The 25234-nt window shown below is 39.2% G+C and overlaps 1 long non-coding RNA gene across 1 annotated transcript in view; it reads left to right on the plus strand.

Annotated features, from left to right (window-relative positions):
- LOC142603284 (uncharacterized) overlaps positions 1-23445 on the plus strand; it is a 178520-nt gene extending 155075 nt beyond the window's left edge. Inside the window, exon 3 of the long non-coding RNA XR_012837173.1 lies at positions 23337-23445. This is a non-coding gene — a long non-coding RNA (uncharacterized LOC142603284). The remainder of the gene's footprint in view (positions 1-23336) is intronic.
- Positions 23446-25234: the final 1789 nt, after the last annotated feature.

Here is a 25234-nt window from a genome sequence, read left to right on the forward strand (position 1 = left end):
ACTTGTCAGCTGGCTTGCATATTATAATTAAAAGTCAAGCTCAGAAACCACCGCTATACTTTATACTAAATATTTAACTCCTGTCCTTGGCAGGAAGACAGAACTCTGACCATAGATTTAAAAATGGCCTTCAAAATCAGAAACCATTATCTACAAAAAAAGGTTTATTCTCAGCTCAGCCATCTCTAATTATTGTACAATATCAAGCATCTGTCTATCCTATTTATATTGCCAAGATGAAATTATAACCATGGTTTTATTCTCTTTTTATACTGAGAACTAGCATAATCCACATTCTTTGCAAAAATAATCACCCCCAGCCATTTAATGGTATTAGCTTTTCATTTTCACTGAGGCTTCAAAATCTCTCTCCATATTAAATTTATTAACAATTATCAACTAAAAGTATTTTTTATGTATAATTATCTGTTGTTCTTACTTTGTAAATGGAGCAGCAAGAGGAGTACAACTAGATTACCATCAGTAGCATTAACACTAGATTGATACACTGAAAAAGAAGGGGATAAAGCTCCTGGTAACAAGTGTCTTTACCAGGGTCGTACTGAGCAGCGAGGGTTATAGTGCTTAGCTCAGCCAGGAACTAGAAACTATTCACTGCCTGCTGGCTCAGACTCTAGACCTAAGCATATATTCCTCTTATGAATAATTCCATTGCCATCAGTGAGATAATTTATATAAATAAAATTCACACATAGCTGTATGATTTCAGGCTCTTACTGTGTAAAATCACGTAAACGCGTCTGCAAAAATGAAAGGAAATTCTAGTTTCTGCTCATTGATTAATTCTGTCACTTTTTCCAAAATCTCCAGTTCCACTCTTACCATTTTCTTTTGATTGGTTTGACCTTTGATCCAAGTCTTACATCCATTTCCCTATGTCTTTAATTTCTGAGGCTCAGCCTTGCCCCCCTCCGTCCCCTGAGTCTAACTAGCAGCAAACTGGAAGTTATCTCTTTGACATCATCCTCATTTTTTGGTGCTGTGAAATGACACAAAAGCTGCTTGGTCTCTTCTGACCTGCCTTTCCCAGAAAAATCCTTTCTCAAGTACTGAGAATCTTGGTGAGCAGGTATCTCATACATTTTGTCATTTAGAAGCAACCTTGCTGAGAGTGGATGCGGTCACGGTGACCTGTTTCAGAATTAAGGATGTTTTTTCACTCTGGGTGTCTAGAAAGACAGAACACTCCCTGGCAGCATTAAAAAGAAATACCAGCAACTGTAATATTTCTAACAAGTTCATTTTAAAAAATTTTTCCTTCAGTGTTATCAGCTGCTTTTGGGGGGATATTAACATCCAAACCATATCCATAGCGTATAGGCGCAACAGCATCAGAGGAACTGGTGACGGAAGCTTATTGACTATTGGTCTCAGGATTCTCCACGTGAAATCCAACCAAGCTGCTGTAACAGATTCCTTTCTGAATACAAGTAGCCTCGGCGCATTATCTGCTTGTGCCAACCGGCTCTTTGTGGCAGGATTTCAGACAACATAAAATGTATAATATACACAAACCCTAAATCGCACTGAGATTACTACAGAGATCTCCTTGTAGGACTTGGGGTTTCTTTGGCTGGGTTTTTTTCCTTTTGGTGATTGAAAGTAAGGAATCAACATCCATCATTCAAAATACAAACAATTGAAAATTCCAGTTTTAGAACCAGAACTAATTTTTGTTTTAATGCCCATACTTGAAAAACCATTATTTTTAAAATAACACAAACACATTGTTTCTGCTCCTCTGCTGCCATTTAGGGGAATCTTTTCAGCATGGAGTAGCTAATTTTAGACAGAAAAAAATGAAAGTGGATAAACAAACGTCGGGCTAAAAATCTTGAGAATTGTTGACAGTGAGGTGGTTTATTCTTCTCAGTTACAGCAGTCTCAGTACTGGAGACTACTAATAGCAGCAGAATTTTACTGTGGTTTTATTTTACAGTCTTCTTAACTATGCTAGCACAATAGTTTGAGTTAAAGTTAAGGAAACATTTGAAATATAAATTTTACAATATGAAACAATGAAGAAGAACTAATGGTCAAATTCTTTGCTGATAGGTACAGGCCTCTAAGATGTGGGAGGGGGAAAGAGGTTATTTAGCAGCTCATTTTCTCTGGTTAATTTTAGGTTTGCTCTCTTTTCAAGCATTAGGAGAAAGCAGATGGTACTGATGCTTTGCCCACTTTTATCTTCGCTAACCGTTCAGTTTGGAATCTATTTATGTAGCCTCATTGTCATGGAAATGCACAGACAGGAAACTTTAGATCAGCTCAGCCATGTATGTGCTTTTGTAAACTTGTTTTCCTTATTTAGCTATGAAATGAGCTTGTTTTTGTCATGAACATACATATTTTTAATACTTGATGTTTTAAGAAAACCTGGGGAGAAGGAGTTGGCTATAGCAAATTAACTAGAGAGTACAAAATTAAACTTACTAATACAGGGGCATAGAGGTTTCAGTACTGCATTTATACACAGTAGCAAAGGCAACAGAGTGGGCTCAGAAATTTCTGTTAGACCATAAAACATTTGCAAAGGGGTTTTTGGCTTTTTCTCAGAACCGTTAAATATTTATGTAGAGTCAGTGTCTCCCTTCACTAAACTGATCAAAGTAAGTGAGATCAATAATGACCTTTCCTCTGATCCAAAGCCCTTATCATATCATAGAAAATTCCTAGAGATGTAAACCGAAGGAGACAAGGTCTATGAGGGAGATGAAGGTGGCAAACAATAATAGAACATAAATTCAGAGAACGTGTTCCTCACGGGGCCCAGTGCAGCAGAGGACCTGCTTTTACGCCACACGGTACACGTGGCACCTTGTGCATTGCCTCCTCTTCGCCATGAACCAAGTCGGTCCCTTGACCGGGAAACTCCATACACACAAGAGAATGACTTGGGTCCTGCACCTACGTGGAGTAGAGTCAAACTGTAGTTCTGTCCCAATCCAACCCGAGGTTTGCCAACTGCCAGAGCACCAGAGCTCACGTCAGGTGAACGAAAGCAGAGTGGATGTACAGGAAGGAGCCTCCTGCTAAAGCCAGTGCAGAAGTAGCCCCACAGAGGAAAGGAGAGACACTAGGAAGGTCAAAGTTGTCCTCCAATTTTCTGCTCTGTGCACAGTTATTTTTAGTGCTCCTCCTTTTAAAAAGAAACAAACAAAACAGTTGCTCTGAAGACAGAATGACTTCATTCAGGACAATTATTCTGAACTTGTTGGGGTTATGAGGAAGTCTGTTTTAATTTTTAACTTTTCTGGTTTTGAATCACTGGATTAGTTCTGTCTCCTGAATGATGTTTGTGAATCATCAACCTAAAAAATGCAGAGGAAAAAATCATCCATAATAAACAGATTAGACAGCAGTGAGGAACTGGAAGGTACTAATGCTGGAAGAGACCTGCAGGAGAAGGCAAGCAGCAAATTAGATTTGCATTTGTAATTGATATGGCAGCATGAAAGACAAATGCAATTTGGGGCAGGATATGGAAAGACATCATGTGACAGAGCAGGATGAAATGTAATATTGTATTTAATTCTGGGCACCAAATAACCAGAAAGGTCAGTTAGGAGTTAATTAGGATGCGGTGTATTGGTTCTTAGAACCACATTCCCCTGGGGATTCTTCTAACTTTAATGCATTTAGCACCAAACACATTTTCTGCTTCTTCAATTTTCTAGTCATCCTACAGATTTTGCTTCATTAGAGTCTGTCTCCCAACTGAAATGTCCAGCATGATTCTGTCTGTGGACTTCTTCCTACATTTCAGTCTCTGTGGAAAAGCAGGCGGACGGTGACCACCTCGCTATCCTTTTAGGAGACTAGCTATTTGTTCTTTGGGGGCCAAAGATGCATATTCCCAAATCCTCTGAAGTTTTTCAGTCTTTTTCATAAGCATTTCCTGCGTTATTTGGATCAATGTTTGAATCACAGCAGTAAAGGAAAAAGAGGCCCAGAATGGTCAGTAGCTTAAAAATGGTGGCACTGATTTTGTAGTCTCTCTGTTACCACAATGCCAAAACCCAGTCTGAATAGCCCTAAACCTCAGTTTTAGTTGAAATCCTATTTTTAAGGTTAAAATACTTGAAAAAGCCTGCTTATGTTAACTGGCAAACCTTTGTACTTCTGTACCAGACAGTAACTGTCACCTTCAAAATTAGCAAGGAGATAGATAATTTGAAGGTACAGATTGAGTGATTTACGGGCTTCCCCTTTTCATTTCAGTGCTATTACAATCTCACTTGAGATCACTGCTGTAATCTAGATGAACGTTACAAAGGCGTTTGACAAAGCAGAGTCTGGACTCTGTAATTATATTTTGCCCACACATGTTCAAGAAATTCTTTTTTTGATGAAACTTCAAGCCAACCCTATTGGCTGTGAAATTATAAAATAGCCACTGAGGGCTCATCTATAAGTAAGCTGAATAATACAAAGTTCTCTTTGTTCTTTCATTTATTGTCTCATAGTAAGATCTCTAGAACAAATATCAGTTTATCTTAATGAAATATGGTAATCTGGGATTGTGCATGAGGTGTTAGAATACAGATGAAATGGGTGTATGTTCCTATGATTCACAGCCCAAACTTGCTTCAGTCTCTTACCAAATGTACTGTAATGTTCTAGCCTGATTACATACAAATACAGATTTTTAAAATTTCTGTATACTCAGCTTGGCTACCTAATTTTGCTTGATTCATTTTTTAAATGTACGCTCTTCTTATTGCAGCCAGAAATACTAGTTTGCTTTGTACACAAGAAAGTTCAGTTTTCTATTTCTGTGTATCTACTTTGTAAATTTTTATTAAAAAAAAAGTTTACTTAAAAAATACTGCACTTAAAATTTCCTTTTGGACTCTTGGGATAGGATTTAAAGAGGAGCTAATAAAATTATTGGAAATCACTTGGGCATGAATTCATGCGCGCACTAGTTAGTCCTCTTAAGATCCTCTCAAGTCTTAGCTGAAATTTCAGGCATATTACTGAGTCTGTAGGTTTGGACAAATTATCTTTCCTTTTCAGAAATCTCCAATTACTGTGAATGAGCACCAGCATTGTAACATTGCATAACCTCTGTGCTTTTTTACTGGCCTTTCTTAAAAGCTGAATACCTGCGGAAATAGAACATTTCCGCAAAATGATCAAATATCCTCCTCAACTAGAAAAAGTACTTTTGAAAAAGTACTTTTGAAAAATGGTTTTGATCCAAGACTTCATTTTAGTCTAGTTATAACTTCCTGGTATTTAGTAGTCTAACAAGGAGAGAATGAAAAGAGGTCAGCACCTGAACCTGGATCAGCTTCATGACAATGGAAACTTCTGCTCTTTTTTTCTTCAATTAGAGGACAGATTCCCAGATCTGTGGAGTTTAATTCTTTCATTATTGCAGTTTAAGTGTGATTACATGCTTTACATATCTGTAAAGTCACCTTATTTCTAGTTTTAAAAGTTCTTTTATACCAAGCCATCAATTGAGAAATCTCTCCTTTGTCCTGTGTTCTCTTCCTCTTTTCCAAATCTAACGACTTTCAGGTATAATTGGAAGACCTCTCTACCTTTCTGTTCCTCTGGAAGAAATTTAGAGTAGGAATAAATCTGTCAAAACTCCCATCAGATGAAATAATAATTTTGCTCATTTGCTTTTTGGTATCTGTGCTCAGAATACATAGAGCAGAGAGTATGTTGCATATTATCTCCTCCTTTGGAGACAGGCCATTGTAATTACAATAGCAATACTATTCCATTACAGTTGATCTCATGCATATAAATAAAAAATAATCTAAGCAAATTTTGCATTAAAGTAAAAGAATCTTCTTTAAAAAAGAGGCATTTGAATACAACCCTCTAAATGAGTTTTTCTCAAATATAAATGTAAAACTCTTATGTCTGTATTGAGCCTTAGTCTCCCAAGACTGCATTATCTGATGATCAGTTGACACTTGGAAAATACTGCAGGTGCTGGGTTTTTTTAATGGTTTTACAGTCATTGTTGGACTAAAATTGCAGAGCTTCCACAAAAAGGTACTTTTGAAAGATTGTTAAGAGAGAGCAAGTATGGATGTGACAAAGTGAAAAACTGTGATCTCTGAGTTTTCCTTTCTTCTTCCTATGCACATTAAGTGGGGAGTAGGAGGGCTCTCTGTACAGCTCAGAGTAGAGAGTAGCAAACAGGGCTTGTGAGAAGGATCACAGATGTCTTTTCCTCAAGAGGAGAGAGGGTGCCAGGCATCAGCTGGTGTGTACGTTGAGACCATCTGGGATGCGATCAGGGCCCTGGTTTAATCCCCACATCCCTGACACGAGGATGAGGAGGGAAGGTCAGTCACTATCAGCTTAAGGAAGCCCGTGACAGGGAAGGACAGAGTTTTCCTCCTCCTTTGCTCAAAGGCGGTCCAGCACAGAGCACAAACACCTCCCTGCGCCCCACGAAATTCATCAGATTTGAGAGCAAACTCACTAAGCATGCAGATTTTCAAACACCTGGAGAAACAGCCTGAAGAAGGAAAGAATTTTCTGCTTTCACTAGCTTAGCTAATGCTGTCTTTTCATCTGTGTAAGTTGTATGTGTAACTGCTGGTGCATCAGGGAAATAATTTCCTTTCTACCGGTTAACAAAGATGGGAACAGTCCCATCTGCCTGGCATATCTGTCATGGGTGGAGATCAAACAACAGCTGCCTAAAGAGCTGGCACATTTGACCAGACAAGTGCAGAGATGATTGAGATGCGCTTTGGTCGCCTACAAGTGCAGAAGTGGTTACCTGACTGCTGATGAACCACCATTGCTTCTGCTCACGTGCCTTTTCCAAAGTTAATGCAAAGCAAGCGGGGCGGGTGGTGTTGGCTCTGCGTCCCAGGAGGTCCGCGATCCAGGTGCAGGGCTTTGGGGCTGGATGCAGCAGTGCAGCTCTTCCCCCGGCCCGAGGCTGCAGCAGGGAGCTGACGAGGCTGAGCGTGCAACTCTCTGTTCATTAACATGGCAAAAGGTGAACTGAATGTAGTTCCCTGCTTTCCACACCTGTGCAAATGCCGTTGGGTCAGTGCACGGTACAGCACAGAGGAGAATTTGATAGTAACGACGAGTTAGTGGCTTTTTTCAATGAAAACAGGAGGATGTATTATCCTGTTGCTGGCTATACAAACATTGTATATTTGTGTTAGGTAGAAAACATACTTGCAAACTAGAGAAGCTCTGTTTCACTCATCATGAGAGTGGTCTATGTTGCCATTGTTCTTTAAAATCAGATATTGCTTTTCCTGCTGTATATCAAATTGTTGTCTAACACAACTGATCACTTACCAAACAAATACCATGTTAAATGGTTCCTAATGCAATGACGGTCTCTGTTTACACCATAAAGATTTTGCATAAAATTCACAGGAGGACTTATTGTCCTGGTTTATCAGTTTTTCCCTGATAAACAACATTAGGAATATGAACAGCAAGGAAGCCTCAGAGCGCATTTGCAGTAGAGTGAAAGAGTATCAGCAAACTTTCATCTTGGGTAGCTGAGCTGATACAAAAGCAGCTGTATCCCAGACAGAATTGGTTGACACAATTGTGGGTATCCCACATTAATTGGCGCTTTGCAAAGATACTTTTTTCCCGTTGTAACCAAAGCATTAGAAACGGCCATTACTGGTGTATGATATGTAGTAATTATCAGACTGTAACTCGATTCTCTTAAAAAATGACAGTTTTGCTGAATTACAGAATTTGCCCTAAGTGCATGTAGTGAGGAGAACCTAGTGATGAACCGGGACGCGGTTTTACTCAGCTTGCTGATTTCAGGAGAAGCCAGGACTCAAAATCAATGAAATCAATAGGAGCCCTTCCTTTGACTGCAATGTTCTTCACTGTGGAACTTCAGTGATGTTAGAAATATGTCTGTATTATTTAGATGTATTTATTTGCTGAGCACATTTACAAGACATGTGATCTCCTCGTTAGCCTAAATAAGCTTATAATGCTCCTCTGAAAGAAAGAAAGGAAAAAGAGAGAAAGATCAAAGGCCAGGAAACTTGCAGCTGCACTCTTAAATGGGATAAGCAGTAAAGTACACAATGATATGTAAAGAGTTAGGGTAAAAAAATCATTGAACTTCTACCATTAACATGGAAATATTTTATTTGCAATTAGAGAGAAGACCTACTTATTTTGCCATACTTCCAAATAGGTTAGTAATGAACCAAAACAAATCTCAGCTATGCCAAACAGGCAATGCTCAATGATGCCACTGAAGAAAACAAACAGTAGTGTAAGTGCATTATTGCCCTTCGTAGTCCAAGTGCATTATTACCCATAATAGTTCTCCTGTAGCAATCAAACTACTGTTTAGTAGAGCAAGCAAAGAAGTAAAGCAACATATTAGATCCAGCATGGCCAGAGAGCTCCCCCCAGTACACAAACTGGAATGCAAAATACACCTATTTTAATGCTAATGGCAGGGATTTCAACAATGTAAGGCATAAAGCAGCAGACCCTTTTCAGTAAGATACATCTCCTTCCACCAGATCTTTATCTTCCCATTCACATCTATCCAGCACAATAAAACCTGGGCTGTGAATCCTTAATTAGAGGTACATATAAGCACTGTTTTGAAGACGGTCATTGTATTGATTTTCCCTCCTACTTACCTCAATGTTTAATAATAATAAAAAGAAACACACAATAATTATATCTGCCATGATATTAAAACCACTTCACACTCTGTTCTGTTAGCCCCTGAATTTCTGTTCTTTTCTTTAGAATAACCCCAGTTCATTATGTGGGAGCCAGGGCAGGAGGGAGCTTTTGTTAAGCTTTTTATTTGAAACTATTCATTTTGATTTAAGATCCTGCTTTGTAACAGAAAATTCATTGGGATTTTTCTGTTCTGGGGCAGGTAAAGGAGTCTGAAAAATACATGTCTTGCTGCAATACTGCTCTTTCATGCACTAACTCTGCAGGTGCAAATGAAGCCAAAGTCAGGGGAAGAGGAACATTAACTGAAAGTATCTGTAGGTTAGTCAAACAGAACCTGGAGATTAATCTGCTCAGCTGAACATCCCAAAGCCCAGCCTGAGACAACAAAGCTGGTGCATATATCAGTGTGGTTGTAAATAAGCTGAAAAGCATTTTCTGCAGAGACTGCAGTTGGACGGATCAACACTTCAGGAATGTCATGGCTGGTGGAAGGTGTCCCTCATCTTCACCTCATTGTCCTCTTGTAGTGCTCCGAAATTCAGAGGCAATACGATGATAGGAAGGCAAAGAGTGTTCTGAACCTGATGCAGCAGCACTTGCTCCTTTGAGTGGTAAATAAAAGATAATCCCTCTGTTTGTACAAACGCATGCAAGAGAGGTAAGCATTGCAGCCAAAACAGATGTCAACTGCACTGCTCCCCAGAGACACCTGAGTACTAATGTGCCATGTAGTTAATAAGGTCATAGACTACAAGGCCAAGAGAAATCACTGTGCTATTATTATCTAGCTGTGTTAAACATCTGTGAACTTATTCTTGTTTGAACTGGAGTTCTAAGAGAAACATCTACTTTTGATTTTCAAATTACCACTGATAGAATTCTTCACAACCTGGATTAAATTGTTGCAAGATCTAATAACTCCTCCTGTTAAAACCGTGAATCCTATTTTTAGCCCGAATGTATCTGGCATCCATACCTAACCACTGAGCCTTTGTCAAAGCTTTGTTTGCAGACTGAAGATACCATTAGCAGAGATATGTTCTCCACATTGGTCCTTATATACAATTGTCCGCTTGTCCCTTCATCTTCTCATTGGTCAGTTAAACAAAGCTCCTGGTGCCTATACATTCTCCAGTCTTCTAAGCATTCCTGCTTCTCTCCATACAATTTAGCAAAACCCTTTTGAATTGTAATTTTCCAGTACAGGTCTCACCGGTATCAAATAGCAAAATAATATTTCCTCCTAATCAGTACTTCCCTATTTATATATTCAAAGATCTCATTAATTCCTTTGGCCTCAGCATCACACTGATAGTTATCTACCAGGATCAGACAGCTTTTTTAGAGTCAGAGCTTCCACGTTGGACTTTTATCTTGTAAATATGGCTTGACTGTATATGTAGGACTTGATTTCTGTTTGTGTTAAATTTTTTGTGTCTCTTTGGACGTTCTAGGATGTGATCCAGCACAATCAGATAAGTAATTTATTTATACTATATATATCAGCAATTTATTTCCACTTCACTTTTAATCACCATTGCAGTATGGTCATTTTTTATTAGTTCTTAACTGTCCAAAGATGCAGTCCTCATCCCTGAAGATGCTCACTGAAGTCACTTGCTAAGGAGTCACAGTTTAAAGTTAACAATTAAGGGACAAGCCTTGTAACATAATTGATTTAATGTGTGCAACATTTACTTGGTATTTTCTTAATCAAGAAGCAGGATTGTATGTATTGCAGAGATGCTGTGACCCAAAGAATGGTCTTTCTGCTCCGTTTCTCACAAGTTTTCTTGTTTTCTAAAGCCAGCATAGGGAAGTGTGTATTTGTGTCCTGTGCTGCACCCTCTCCTCTGACTGGTAGTTCCAGCTGTGTGGGGAAAAAAAAAAAAAAGTCTCTGAATATAATTACTTGCTTTCTGCTAACGTGAAATAAGAAAATACAGAAAGGTGTATTTGTAAGGTTCATCATTGGTCATTAGTGCTGGCTCAGTCCTGGATCTCAAACATTTGGGCTAAAGGAATAACCTCACTACTTGTTCTGTTACTGTCACTCTTGAATAGCTATCACAGGAAGGGAGAGGAGAAACCATGAGGAATCTGCCCTGACATTCACAGAAAGTTTCATTATCTATATTAAATATATCACATTAAATCTATCTTAAAAAGCTAGCAGTGTCAGCTTATCTCAGACATAGTATCTCTCAGTTGGTCCTCCTTCTGCTCTACAGAAAAGTCCTTCAGCACCTCTAATTGCCAAACTGAAATCAGTGAATGATCAGCCAAGGCTCAGGGCTGAAGGCATATTTTCAACTGTACTTAAAAACTTTTTAGTGTATAATATCAAGTCATTTATGCTTTTTGATGGGTATTTTTGCATTTCAAGAAACAATTCATGATGTGTAGTGATCATCCATACCAGTGTGCAGCTCATTGGTCCACTGTGAAACAAAGGCTGAAGAAAAGATTTTGTCTTTATTCTAGTTACTAGAGTTTAGTTCTTTGTAATCCATAATAGCTCTCTTGACACATCACCTATTCTTCCCTTTAACGTTAACTTGCTTCCAAGCTATTCTCCTGTAAAGGTTGCTTGCTGGCAACTCCATTTCATGTGGCTGAAAGTCATTCCTATGCAAACAGCTGATTTCAAGGATTCAGGTCTTTGCTAATTTTTCATTAGAACTGTACAAACGTCGTAACACTATTCTAGATAATCTCATGAGGAGCTCATTGGCTATAGGGCAAAAAATTGGGAAATAAAACTTTTCTGGTATATTTATCAGTTTTAAATGTTTTCTGACCGTAAATGTTCTTGTCTGTCAACATTTTGTGAGGTCAATTGCTAGAACAGAAAGTCAGCTGGGAGAAAAACACAGTGAGGAAACAGGGATTCAAAGTAGGATATAGAAGATGAGGTTTCCCCACTGCACTGTTCCTTCACAGCATCCTCTGAAGTCTCTTCTGCTGCTTGGTTGGCTTTACAAGCCCCGTTTGGCACAGAACAGTGAAATAACCTTTGTGTTCAACAGAGGTCTGTATATTGGGAGGTGGGAGTGGGCTTTTTTATGGCAGTATGTGATTTAGGGATTCTTAAGGCAACAGTGGCAGAGACTCTTAAATCAAGGCAGAGCTTTGTGTTAAATTACCTAGCGCCGAGTTCTGTGCTTCTGGGTAGTTCTTCTTAATTGTGCTTGTTACAGTGTGCTTTAGAGTTACACGTCTCGCACAGCGATATATGGGTATAGATCTTGCTTCTGCTCGTAAAGAAGAATTTTGCATCCTCCCTACAGCTGCCTGGCCCGCTAAATACCTGTGAAGGTAGAATGTCCCAGGGAGTTGTTCAGCTCATTCCCTGAAAGCCATTAACAGATGTTCTTCTCTCTGTTTTAGGGGTTCTGTCTGATCTGCTGCCCTAGTACGACTCTGATTATCCACTAAACTAAATCTACATGAGGAGGTCCCTAGCACTTTCTTTCTGGTCAGTCGTTTAGGTGTTCTGCCTCAGGCCGAACCCTAACTGCAGGCAGCGAAGTCTGTACTGAATTGGATTTGAACCTTGTCTTCTGCCTGGTTTTGGCATGATCCCGCAGCTCCTTCCAAAGTTCACTTTATCCTTGTCGTTTTCAAAAGAACTCAAACTAGAAGCCAGCCTTCATAAATTTGGCATATGCAAGCCTCATAAACATCAACCTTAGAGACTTTTCTCCAGTTCAAATGAAAACCTGTTGTGGAAGATAACAACAACAGTACTTAGAATATACAAAGCAGGTGACACACAATGCAATTTCCTCACCTGACCCTGAGCAGCAGCCCCTCCTCCCCAGCCAGCCCCCTTTATATACTGAGCATGACGTCATATGGTATGGAATACCCCTTTGGCTAGTTTGGGTCAGCTCTCCTGGCTGTGTCTCCTCCCAGCTTCTTGTGAAAATTAACTCTATCCCAGACAAAAACCAGGACAAAACCAAACACTATTCTCATTTGCTTTGGCAAACCAGGAACAGTTTATAAGAGGAGCTATTTCACATTTCTATCCAAAATTTCTATCCAGATTTCTAGTTCAGAATTCAGTTTCAAGGTTTTGTTTTCCTGTAGAATTTATTCTTTTAGTATGTTACTGCAATTAAAGTTTCCAGTGGTTTCTTTTTTTCCCTATGGAGTGAATCTTGCCTGCCTTGTGATGTTTCTTAAATATTCAGAACTCCAACAGAAGTTTGATGCTAATATTTTAACAAAAATATGCGCTCCCTAGGACATTTGGTGGAACCGCTATACACATTTTTAATTAAATATTCTACAGATGCAAGTTTTACAAGCAACATTTGCCTAGTAAATGTTATATTTTTACCAGTACAGGAGGAGAATTACACGTCTAGTTGTCCCTTCCTAAGCCTCTGGTTCTCAGATGTTAAACAAATTAAGCAAAGAAGCTGCTGGTACCTGTTACTCTTGTTTGTTTGTTTTAGAAGAACTTTTCTTGTCTCTGAGGTGTTTACACACTGTAGTATTTTACTGCTCCTGTCCATGCATGCACACATCCATAGCAGAGCACTTTGAAGTGCTCCTATTCCCAATTTAGATTTGGAGAAGAAAAAAAGACAACTTTAAGTTGCAGACCGAAGCAGAGATACCGGATACTCCACGGAAACTGCTGGATCTGCGTGGTACAGTACAGCAGCACGGGCTGAGGTGCAAGTGGAAGGACTGAAATGCTACGTGTTTCAGAGCCAGCTGGTTCAGCGGGAGCCCTCGGCTTTCTGCAGGACATGGCACCACCAGATACAGGCACGCTGAACACTGTTTCTCTAAGGTTACACAGAAACAAATCCATGTCTCCTGTGATAACAGTAGTCACGAGACTGTCCTTCCTCCTGTTGTTCTCCTGGGTGTACAGATCTCTGCAAAACACAAGGACTGAGAATTTCAGACTCAATGTTCTGAAAGCTTCGCAAGCTCGTAGCTGGCAGGGAAACAGAGATAGCCAATGCTATACATCAGAGACAGCTGGAAGAAAAGATACCAGTTACCCAACACTGCTGTGATCATTAGACTATACTGTTTCAAAAATGTATGATTATTATTGGGTTCGTGTCTATTTATAGTTTTTAAACAAGCTTTTCTTAGCTGCAGAATATGTAAATTATTGACTCTTATTTTCAAAGGTCCATATTCTTCAATTCTAGTAAATGTCTTGAAATATTTCGCTTAAATGAAAACTTGCATATAAATATTCAATGAGTTCTGCTGACCAGAATAGATGTGCTCATTTATCCTTCAGGCAGACATTTTGGAGAGTCAGGCACAGTTATGCTTACTTGGGGTTTGCTCCAGAAAGTACCTATCTCCGTCAGACTCAAGCTTTCCCGTTGCTCTGAGGCCCAGTATCCACTCAGCCCACCGAATGCTGATGCAAAATATTATATACGAATCCTGTTATATAAACTCATTCTTTTTTCATCCCATTCACTCTGCTGAAGAGATTACTCCCTCTTTTCAGTTCCCTCTCGTGTTTCTGGACTTGGTTTCATGTGTCCCTTCCACAGTCTCTGGTTTTTTCCTCTTTTGCTCACAGGCTGTGTTTTCTAGGCTTGTTTTAGCACCTCTCCCCTGAGAGGACTGGCCAAGGGAAGCCACTGCCAAGAATCCGGGACCCAGAATTCCTGATTTCCTGCTCACTGTATATCAGACTATAAACAAACTGTTTATACCACATCACAGTAGGTGTAATAATACTTAATAATGCCAGTATTGAATGATATATATTATCAATGAACATTGAAATTTGCTAGGATCATGAACGTGGAAGTATAAAATACTATCTGATAAAGGATTCAGCACAGCTGTAGCTAACAAGAACTGGAGATTTGGGAAGCTAGTTTACCTTGTTTTTATAGAGAGAGACATGGGAATCCAAAAAAGAACTGTTAATAGCATATGTAATGCCAGAAAAACATAGACTAAAAAGGGACCAAGTCAGTTTTATCTCTGACCTAATGTGAAAAACAGCAGTGGGTGGTAGATCTTTACAGAATACAACAAAAAAATGAAACAAACCAAGTTACAGTCATTTCTGTATTCAGGTCCTATAGCTGCAATCCTGCTTTAGCTCCAATATTTTTCCTGCATATCTTCATAAATACTGTTATCCTAGATAAAATTTGTTTTAATCAGGATTAGTTCCATTATGGTGGTGATTTCTGACCTCGGTGTTCTATCTCACTTCATACTGCACAGCACTTTCAAGCATAGCAACGCCTAGGCTGGCAAAATTGCCCCCCAAAGATGATCAGGTTTTGCAAGTATGAACTATAAGAGAGCAAATATCTTCCATGTTGTTGGAAAGACCTTACATATTTGTGATCAATTCAGCTTTGCAAGAGCTCACTAAATTCAGTATTTGCACAGTTAGCCTGAAATTGCTTAACTGTAATGAGCAATGAATATCAATTAAGTGATTACTAATGAAAACCTAACCTAGTGTAAGCACAATTAATTTCTGTTGAAATCTGACCCCTCAAAATGTAAGTAAATTGACTTGGTTCTGTTTTAATGAAAAGATTTTTTTTTTTTAATTTAAATATTTTAACAAGCCATGTCAATGTTATAAATCAGGGCGTCCAATTGCAAAAGCCTCCTCTTTCATTTGCAGATGCATACATCTTGGGAAGTTAATACACCACATGAGAAATTTCTGCAAAGTGATTTAAAAGCATATTTGTACCCAGAGGCCCCATCTTAAAAGATGTGAACACGCTGATCATAATATCCCAGGTATACTCTGTAAGTCAAAAGCCCTGATCCTTCCAGTTTCTAAAGAATTATGTCATCTGATCTTCTTCCCAAGATCCCTTTAAGGGAGGGGAGCACTTCCTCTAGGGGATTACAAAGACCACTGCCAAGAGAGAAGGCCAGGAACAGAGGACCATCAGATTCTGTGCCTAGGGAACTGAGATATTAGTGCTATAAATCCCTCTCAAGACATGACAAGGATTGGGGCTGCTCTTCCTCTTGCTTAGCATGATCTGTCTGCGTGGTCCTCTAGAGTTCAAAATATGTGAAGTCCGTGACACGGAATAGGTTTGATCATTTATCTCGACTGCCAGCGAATGAACTGTACTTCAGTAGGGCTGTTGTACCAAAATATCTGAGGAGTCTTGGGGCTATTTCTTAGATCACAACTGAATTTTAAAGTGTACTTGCCACACCAAGCTCAGCAAAAAAGTTGGCCCTGGAAAGTTTAATTTCCTATCAAGCCATTATGAGACAAGGAAAGGAAATGAGGCATTACGGGAGTTACCAATCATTATTTGCTTCTTATACCTGGTAATTCACCAGTTCCAGCATTTCAGCCGAATAAAGACGACCTGATTCAAATCCCTTGAAAGGGGCTTGGGCCCGCAGTCTGGATTAATATTCCAATCTCCCAGGTCTGAAGTCTCGTTTAACTCTTCCAGGTCAATGAGTAGGACAGAGCTCCTCCTCCAGAGGGGAGGCCAAGGATGCTGCTCGGGCCCAGCAAACACGGCGTAGTTTAGGACAGGTTAGGAGAGCAGCCAGGCAGCAACGCCCTCCAGACTCCCATGTCCTTGTGCTAACCACTGCACCATTGACTGACTGCTGTCCAGTTGTAAACTGACCAGTTTCATCTTCTTCCAACTGAAGATGATTTGTTGCATGCAAATTGAATTTGCAAATTTTGATCAGCAGCAGTGGCCAGCATTTCAGGAACGAAGAATTCAGTGGTACCTGTTTCAGCATGTTCGTTCAATTTATGCTTGAATTTAACTGATCACTTCACTTTGAAGGGAGCTCTGAAAATCAATGCAATAAATAAATACCAGTACTAAGCTCTATACTTGTTTGTTATGAAATCCATTGTTTTAAATGAAAATTTCAATACTCATACTACATAGTAGGATCATTGTAAATTTTAACCCAACATTCATATATTGCAGGGTACACCCATAAAATTTGTAGAGGTTATTAGATGTTTATACTTGTAGGTTTCTTTATTATTGATTTAAAAGCTGTTAGCCAGAAGGCTTGCTGACATGAAGCTTTTTTTTTTTTTTTTTTTTTTTTTTTTACAGTGAGGAAAGCCAGTCAGGACTCTAAGTCTTCAGACACTAGTAATATGCATAATTTTATGTGCAGCCTTTTAATAATACAGCAAAAGGATATGCAAATATGCCAATTTCATTTACAGAGTTGAAATCTGCTTCAATAATTCTTGTGAGATAAGAAGAGATAAACTATATGTATTCATTTGCATCAAAAGCCCATTGACAGCCAGCTTTTAAGAATAGCTCTGGTGCCTTCTTTGTTCTAAAGCAAAAGTTGGAATTTTTATTTTCTAATAGAAAAAGAACATGCAAGTGAAAATGAGCGATTCTATACTGGATATTTCCCATACCAGGCAGCCTGCACTGGTGGCTAGCTAGACATCTGTTATGCATCCTCTTCAAGAGCCTTGAGAAAATATATTAACCACCAATCATTATCTGTGTAGTCCTTCTCTCACATCTATCAGCCAGTTTGGAAGTAACTGTCAACACTATGTATGGGGGATTATAACCTATATATTTAAAATAAGCAATTCAACTGAGTTTTCGTCATGAGACTGGTCCCAAGAAACAACTGAGGTCCAATCCTGAGGTGAGCTGCCACAATATACAGAGATGGTCCTTCAAAAATCTTTGACTTCTTCAAGATGATCCCCTCAAAAGTACAAACTTGTAAAGCAGAGATAGTATATAAATTTTAAGAAACTGCGACGAGGATGTCTTGCATAAGATGGCCTACAAACAACTCTCTGATACCTAAGTTACTGTTAGCATTCTAAAAGCTTTTAGCAGTAAAAAGAATAGAGTAACAGTCCTTTTCTTAGCAGCTTGAGGTTGTTCTGGGACACTGAGGGGTTTTTTGCTGTAGGAAAATGATTCAGCCTATACATTACAGAGGAAAATTTGAAGTGCCTTAACTTTACTGGTCTGGAGATTAACCAGCAAATGTATAAGAGACTTTTAGCCAATTTCCTTGAACTGATCCATTTATTCTCCAGAGCCTAAGTGTACCGCTATTCCCATGAGTAACAATGCCAGCTCTGCAAGCTAGTTGACGCAGTACTCGTATCACCAGTCCGTTCAACACAGTCCTGGGATGTCAGCACAGCAGTAGCTCAGGGGGACGAGGGACAGCTACCAAGTCTTCAGCGCCGTTCCTGTGGGTCATGACTGCGAGGCCAGGGTCTCCACTCGGTTGAAGAGCAAAGGACAGGCAGTGCTGGCTTAGTTTGTCAGCTCTGATACAACCAAAGGAAATGTCTGTTACCTAAGACAGATAAATCTCTCTGGGCAATAAGGCAGCTTGATTCAGTCTTCTTGTGCTTTTTTCTTATTACAAGCAAAGGAGAATGTTCTTCATTAATTTTGATCTGTTGTTTTTGAAAGCAAAATATGTTATAAAACTGCTAGAAACTGCCTGTACATATTCATGTATTAACATGAGTTAACAGAGGCCAGGTCAGGCCACCTATTGTTGCTGAGTTTTTGTTCCACATTAGTTTCTTTAGATGTACAATGGTACAATTTGCTTAAAATAGGTAGCCAGTCACAGAATCCCTAATTTATCATCCGAACACACAGCTGGGCATTCACTGTGTGCTACAAACGGCTCTGGCTGTGCTCCTTATCTGGGGAAGGATCCCGAAAGTAACATTTGCCAGACAGTTCCCTGTTAAACTACGAGAAACTGGGGGGAGAGAAGGCAAAAGGAGCAGTAGTTTCAATGCCGTTGTAGGTACTGTCATCTTCATTCTTAAAAAAAAGGCATTCCAAGGACAAGAGTGACTGGAAAATTTAAGGGGAAGCCATGAAGTTTAGCAGATTCTGGCCAGGTTTACTGCTGAAGCCACATAAAATATTTAAACGTACTGTAAGAGGCCTAGAGTAAAGTACTTCTAATAGTGCCGTTTAAATCTGAGTTTATGGAGAATTAACACCTAGCAAAACTGTTAAAAAAAAAGAGAAGATTAATAACTTCTGGGTCTTGACGAAAATGGCAAATAGAAACGTAAGATTTTTCCTTGACCTAGTTCTGATTGAAACCTTTAATTCCCATCCCATTAAAGCTAGACAGGAGAACACCAGGAGCATTGAGAACAAAGATCTAAGTAAAAACAGACAGCGAGTTACCTAAGCTTGATCCTGTAGTTAATATAAAATGCAGAAGATGTCGGAATTAGTGCCTCAACTTTCAGTATTCAGCTTGAGACAAAAGCGAGCATATAGGATAGTATTTGCTGAAGCTCCTGACTAGCTGAGATTCATAGTGAGTTATTTAACTAACTTCCTTTCTCATAGCAAGATCTTGACTTTGAAGCCTTCAAAACTCAAATACACTCTGAATAATGAGAGAACTCTGACACAAGTTGCTGTAGCAGTTAAAATTACTGTTGGGTTTTGTGCACCATCACTACAAGTTACCACTTCCTGAGAAAAATACAGAGAGTGCCTTGGCCTTGCCAGTGCCTAACGAAGTGTCTTAGATTAACCTTAACACAAACGGAAACGGACCAAGTTGGCCAGATCTGAGCCGGAGCCATTGAAACACGCATGTCATCGGCTGATTGTTGTGAGGGTATTATCTGTCAGCAAAATACCATGAGTGGACTGCTGGGCAAAATACTTTCTTAAACTGATTCCAAAAAATTATCCAGAGCTCATGTCATTGCCTGGTTTTAATACTTAGTATTTGTCCCAGGGTTACCTAACCCTAAATGTTTGATTATCACGTTAGCATCTCACTCTGTAGAAAGCAGTAATCTTCCCCAGACTCCATCAAAGAAAAAGGCTTCTGGGAGAACTCTTTGATGGATCAGCATGTGCGTTTTCTTTTCACTCCTCTACATCCCTATATTGGCAATACACACAAGATCCTTCAACTGATTTCACAGAGGGATAGTATTCACATCATATGCCTGCTATTCTATATGTAAACCTATCATATGCACATTTTAAGGGAATATTGCCTGCAGGTGTTATCTGAGAACTGAAAATGCACCAATTTTGGCTATATTTTAGCAATAATGACTGATGGAGAGGGTGTTTCTTTTCAGCTAAGTGTGCCAAGACTTAGCTTATCTGGTAATTAACTGCTGGGAAAGCCCTCTCTGTCAGTCATCACCGCTTAAATAAGTATTAGATGGGGGAAGGGAGAAGGCTTGTCATTAATCACTAGGAAATGTCAGACAGCTGCCATTTTCCTGTTATGTAACACACAAGTATTAAGAAAAACCAACAACAATTACCTTTTAAGGTATTATATGTTGGCCTGCAAGTGGTCTTAGATGTGGATCATTTATATGTAGCATTTAGAGATCACCATAATAACTAATAAGAAAATAGGACTATACCAAAATTGTAATTTTCAGTACAGTCGCTGTTGCGCTTGGTTGCTTTCGGTATGCTTTCAAGTGAAAAAACAACAGCATTTGCTAGGGACAGGCATGCATCAGCTTTCAGAGACTGGGAAGAACTGAAGTCATCAGCCAGAGATACGGGCAGTGAGGAGGCTGTTCTGAGCAAGGAGCAGGATGCTCATGTGGTGTTTCTGTCTGGTATTGTGCTTCATTGCAATCTAGAAGAAATATAATAAATAAATAAGAAATATAGTGCTAATTATAAATTACTAACAACATAATTATCATTTCATATTTATATAAAATCTATATCTTAAATTTATATAAACATAAAATTATATAGATTAATGTCACTTATATAAATATGCTAAAATACAATTTAAAAAAATGTAACCTACCACGTAAACAAAACATGACAAAATGTCTTCTATTCCACAGAGGCAAAGGAAGCTCAGTTCATGGTTGTCTGGTGGTCCTTTAGCTCCAGCTCGCACAGAAACAGTTGCATAGTCTCACTCTCTTGTCTACAGCAAATGCTCTCATACTGCGCTGTTGAGATGAAACTTGACTGCTCCAGCCCTAAGCTGCTCTGTAGAGTTACTCCTAGGAGCACAATATGCCAAGATACAGGTGTAGTCCTTCCCCTCAATTATTTTGGTCCTACTATGAAACCAATGTGAGCCATTGGCGACTGAGCTGAAGTTACCACAGCCCTAAAAACTCTGCTGCGCTCAGGTGAAGAAGGCGTCCCTTCACCTGAGATCGAAGGGGACATGGGCTCTGTCTATCGCTCTGTGTACGTCTGTCTGTCTCAGGAGAGGATAAAGCTGAACACCACCTTTCCACCAGACAGCACCTGCAGAAGTCCATTGCTGTGTCAAGAAGTCCATTGCTGTGTCAAGGGGGGCTCTTGGTTTCTGCCTGGCACGTATTAGAGATTGCATGTAGGTTCTAATGCTTTCACATTAGGAACCGAGTCACATAAAGGCTTGTTTCCATCTTACCAAGAGGGTGATTCATGCCACCTTCCCCTTTCTAGCAGCAATATTCAGTACCAAGAACCTTCAAAGCAATATATTCCAGGATGAACAATCAGCTAGTATAGTTTACCATGGATGTTATAAATATTACTCGCTTTACATGCTGGTGCACGTATGGACTGAAATCCTAACACTGAAATGGGAGGGAGCTTTGCCAGCCACTACACCGTGATCAAGGTTTCATGCGCTGTATTTTAAAATGAAAAATATCACCAAATGTGATGGATACAGAACCCTACCTATCTGCTCTACCTTTGGCAGGTATTCTATATAACAATGTTAAGATCACTTCTACATGACTTATTTTCTTGAAGTCATGTAATTCCAGTGGAGTTATGTGTATTGATGACACCAGATGAGAGTAGCTGCTTCTAGATATAGTACCAAATCTAGTTTAAATCCTAAGATTTCAGAACAAGAGATCTAATAAAGCTTATCAGAGAATATAATAGTATAGCAGGCTGCCCTGGGGCAAGTGAGAACTAATGAAGCCACAGAATTGATATTTTAGCCCAGACACAAAGCAGACTTCATAATTTGATGCAGACATATTCCCCTCGGCAGAAGGCTTGACGAGCTTGCATATTACACAGCATTTGTACACTGCATATTACGCAGCTCCCTCCTGAGAAAACCAACCAGGTTGTGTGCACGCTGTGTAACACCCACAGACAGGATTGTACCCGGGTTGGAAGAACCGCCCTAGCAAGGAGGCAGGAACGGGAGAATATTTAGTAGAAAGCCCACGTCAGGTAAAGGACAAGATGGGATCAGTGATTCAGAACTTTGTTTTCCAACACTAAAGACCGATCCTATGTCAACTAGGACAAGAAAGTATGTTTGTTTATGGTACACATTAATTGGAAGGCATAATTCTTTTTTTTTATATAACCACAAATTGTAATTTAGGGTTAACAGGAAGAGAGAGAAAGGGGCATTTTCATTGAGAAAGTTCATATATTGGTCAATATTTAGTTATAAGTGTGGGGGATTTTAACTTTAAATCTTTTCAGACTTGCGTATATTAATGTTATAATTTATCACAGAAGTGCTTCACTCTAATTTTGGGACTACTGTCTTGGATTAGGATTCAAGCAGGCAAGCTATCAGCTCTGTCCTGTCACCTACTCTCTCCGTGATTTTGGGCAAGTCCATTTTTCAGTCTCAGCTTTTCACTTGTAAAATAAGAATAGCAGTGTTTGTACTTTTGCTTGTCTCAGTTAATTATATCTCTCACATATGCACAGCCTTCTGACTTTTTTAAAAACCTGGTATATGTTACAAACAGTAAGATATGAGCCTTGGTACCTTCTCTGGGGAAGTATTTGTTTTCTTTCTGGATATGCTGTAGATCCATTTGCCTTGATCTCATATGACTATACTGCTATTACATAAATGTTAAATAATGATGTTGATAATTGTATAAAGTCAGTGTGCAAATGAGTCTTTAATAAGGATGTCCAAAAAAGGAAAGTTGTTTACTGAGGGAAAGTTAAAGATTAAACAAATAAAATAAGCCAGGCTTATGTTTCAGCAATGCAGAAAAATTGGTATCCAAAATAAACTTATGTGTACATCTCGAAGTTACGCATTTCTCTGCTGTCTGGTTTATATGTTTATCACCTTGCCTTGAAAACTTCCTCTAGTTATTCTCATTCTTGTTAGGTCCTAATTTGAACTAGGATGTAATTTGAAGTTAGATGTTTCTCTATAGCTGTATAGTCTTGTTTTTTCTCATTAAAACTCTTATTTTTTTTCTACTGTGTTAGGAGTACTTCATGGATGGTTGCTCTGGATTGTCCAAAAGAAGTAAAGAAAAGGATATGCTGCAGTTATTTGTGTACTACTTATTTTAGAGCTCTTTACTAAAAGGAAACTGGAATTGAAATGGCTGGTTCAAAGCAGAACGGTTAAATGAAAAGATCTGTGTTCAGTTTCAGTTATCCTCAAAACATAATCACATAATTTATCATTTTATCAATACTGTAAGCATTGTTAAAGAAAGAGGTACCAGAGAAAGTACCACTGTAATTGTTTTTGTTGCTTTTTAATTGGCTTTTTTACAAAAGCCTTTCCAGGTACTAAGAGTATTTTTGGTTGGGGTGGGGGGTTTTTTTTGTCATCTACAAAAGCCCTTCAGAGACTGAGAGTACTTTTGGTTGTTTTTTTATCAGGCAAGTGCTTAGAACTCAGTTTAGGAAGAGCCAGTTTGTTCTAACGCCCAGCAAGACCAAAGCCGTGCTGGTGGTCACTGGAGAGGACTCTGACGGAGCTGCGGCCTCTGCGGGTGGCAGGCGCAGAGCCACGCCAGGCAGTTCGGCCTGGAGCCCGGGGATGTTTTTGCTCAGTTGTTAGTGCTGCTGTCTCGCACTCTGGCTTCTGTGGGTGACAATCTCTATTACCTCGGCTTCCGCACCTCATGGCCCATAACATGAAAGTGCTGCTTCCTTTGCGGGTTCAACACGGGAGTAAATTAGAGAGGCAACCATCAGCCCAGCTCCAGTCCACAGTGCAGTACCTCTAACAGCAGAAGACTGTATGTATGGATTTTGCCTATTATTTCTGAAGCAGCTTCAAATTGCCTGAGAATGTCACAATAAACAAATGAAAGACAAATGAACTCAATTAAAGATAAAGGGGGAAGGAGGAGCTGGATTTTCAAAACTGCTTATATGATTTAGAGCCATAACTCCTGTCATAACTCCCAATTCACTGGGAATTGACTGTCTAAATCTTTCCAGCTCCTTTGAAACTACCACCCAATAATTTTTCCCTGGGCAGATATCACTAGCTCTTGCTTTTCCCCAATGAGATAAGTGTATCATAAATAACATTCAGCAAAATAACTCCATAATACTCACTTTTTATACACTTTTTATACACTTTCACAAGGGTAAAATATTGTCTGTATAAAAAGTTAAAGTGGTTTAGTTCTGCCATGGATTAATACATATTTAAACTGTAAAATATTGATTCCTTGCCAAATCTCATCTGGGGTAGCGCTTTCCAAGTCTGTCTTCCATTTTATTTTGGTTTAAAGGATCAAAGAAGTTTCATTACCCAATAAGCCCAATAAATCAGGGAGACTGAAATCTCAGATTCAAAATGAAGTGTATCTAAAGGCCAAAAAAAAAAAAAAGTGTTATGTTAAAGGTAGGTAGAGACTGTAAAAATGTATTCACCTCACCACAATGAAATCCACGCCCCACCTCTCTGGCCTACAAAGTTTATTTTTCACTGCACACGAACAAGGGGCTTCTTTAGTTCCAAGCCAAGATGAATGTTTTGAGAAGTGTGAGCACTCGTGTTTGTGCAAGCCGCGCTGAGTGTGGGCGCTCTCCCCGTCTTGAGGTGCACAGCTGCCCCCAGTAGCGCTTTACTTCAGGCAAGGCTGCAGCACGGTATGCAGTTCTCAATCAGACCCGCTCCCCTTGCGGGTGTATGGGACAGATAGTATGAGATATATCGCTTTCTGTTGCAAGTTTTTTCCTGTTCTTTGGTTTGGCAATTTTAAATTATTGAGTGTAAAGTAAAAAAAAAAAAAAAATCCCCAACTAAAACCAAACTGTAGAGTACATCTTCTCCAGGCTGATGGGGTTTTGGGACCTTTCCACTAAAACAGTATGAATGTGTCTCAGAGAAGCGTAAGAGAAGCAGAAAATGAGTTACTTTGCTAACATAAACATATTTGTGGCCATTTTGTTCACTACTAATTCCATGCTTTGGAGAAGATATTTAGCATGGAGTTCATCTCACTTGACTTTATCCATCCAGAAACTAGATGTCCAGTCTAAACTCACCTAGGCTTCCTTATGGCCAAGAGGTATCACAAAGTGATTCATTCCATCTTTTTTGGACTCTTAATTTAGGGCAATATAGATTGCCTTCTGGTGGTACCTGTCTCCTGGCAATGTAAAGAGCAGAGCATCAAATAATTTAGCTTTGACTAATGCCAATCTTTTAGACATTTAACACCAGGTAAGATGAATTCTAGCTTTAAAATTTGCCCTGGGAGATGGCCTACAGGCTGGGAATTGCTTCTTATCATTCTTGTTGTTTCACGCATTCCATA

This window comes from Balearica regulorum, chromosome 11, assembly GCF_011004875.1.
Source record: "Balearica regulorum gibbericeps isolate bBalReg1 chromosome 11, bBalReg1.pri, whole genome shotgun sequence".
NCBI lineage: Eukaryota > Metazoa > Chordata > Aves > Gruiformes > Gruidae > Balearica > Balearica regulorum.